This window comes from Montipora capricornis, chromosome 8, assembly GCF_036669925.1.
Source record: "Montipora capricornis isolate CH-2021 chromosome 8, ASM3666992v2, whole genome shotgun sequence".
Taxonomy (NCBI): Eukaryota; Metazoa; Cnidaria; class Anthozoa; order Scleractinia; family Acroporidae; genus Montipora; species Montipora capricornis.
The window spans coordinates 30,159,223-30,160,897 of record NC_090890.1 but is presented as its reverse complement, the minus strand read 5'-3'; positions in this window follow the sequence as shown (position 1 = coordinate 30,160,897).

The following is a 1,675-nucleotide window of genomic DNA, read 5'->3' as shown; positions in this document are numbered from 1 at the left end:
GCTAAGTATTCAAATGAACAATGATAGGGCAGATGACCATTGTTATAGCTTTGATTGGATTTAACGATCTTGGACGTTCGGTGACCCCTACTTTTCTTTTCAGAAACAGATTTCATTTACAATTATCTCCACATTGTCCAAAAATGAACAAAAAATCAATGTGGGAAGTTAAAAAAAATTGAAGATTTCTGTCCACGGGACATAGAATCCTGCCATTTTGCGGCTGCAAGGCGCGTGAAACTATTGTCGTTAAATGCGAACTTGTTCTTTGAGGAACCTCACCAGCTGACTAAATTCGCTTAAAAGGTCCATTTAAACCATATTTGGCAGAGAACATTTCCCTTCAAAGCGCTAATTGCAATATTTTGGGACTTGCAGCTACTGTGGTCTTCTTCGCCAAGGCAGCCTGATTTACTCAGATTTTGGTGTTCTTCTAGGCATGTTATTTCCAAAACGAAGTCTGTGACCCCCCATTTTTTTTACATTTCTGACGTCGCTAACTCATGATCTTTCAAGGGTAAAATTTTCAGAAAAAAATCAATGTTAGAAAATTTTCGCGCGAACGTCCTTAAGCACGCGCGTTTTTGAGACGGAGAGCTGTTTTCCCTTTTAACTTGTCTTCACACAACCACATTTACATTGCTAAATATCTTTTCTCAGTTAGAAATGATTTGTTTGGAAATCTGGGAGACAATACTGTCCTGGCGAGCAAAGTGTTCTCTTTCGGTTGTCGTCCGCGCCTCAAAAACATCGCGTGTTTAAGCTCCCTTAGCAAAGGATGACGACGACCGCCACCAAAATCCCACAAAACAATGGAGCGTTTTCACTCACGTGACCAGCAGCCATAGTGGATTACTGAAACAAAAGAAGGTATTTTCATAAAAATAGAGATCAATTCCCAGAGGATTAGTTTGTTACACCATCATGGCCGCCCATTCTTTGTTTTAGCATACCAACATGGCAGCCGTGACGTCATGTAAAAACGCTCTATAGGTCTGACGAGCAAAAACAAAAGCATTGCATGCCCTGCACGTGCGTCTTTTTTTTTTTTAACATTTGTATACATTTCTATGCCGTTATCCCCCTGACAACGAAGAGGAATTACCAAATTTGAGTTATGTGGAGTACGCGCGCACCTGACGATAAATTTTCAGTTAAATGTCCAAACCTTTCTCAAGAATTTTACCCTTGCAATGTTGACACACTGTTTCCATGCCGGGCGACTTGGGGTAATGACAAAATTATTACAATAATGGAATAATAATTTTAGACACCGTTCTCGTAGCCTTCGTTGTTGTCCTTGCCCTCCATCTCAACAAACAGAGTAAAGACAGGTTGTCCCCTCGACAATGCAAGAGCTTTCGCTAGTATCACGGAGAAGAGACAAGTGTAAAAGAGAGATAAAACGTCGCGTTTGCGGGAAACCTGAAGCTTGTTATTAAGTCAGGGCAGGCGCCTTAAGGACGTTCGCGCTAAGTGTTTGTGTGCAACGTTACTGCGCAGGGAACGCGACTGTAAAATGTCACGCATTACTTCGAGCATTGGTGAAGTTGAGGTTTTAAAACCTTTGCAAAAACCGTGGACTATACGTCTTGCACAGTGTTGGATTAGAGAAGATCGTGATCAGTCAAAAGTGATTAAAAAACATTTGTGAAAGTCAAGTAGACTACTGCAC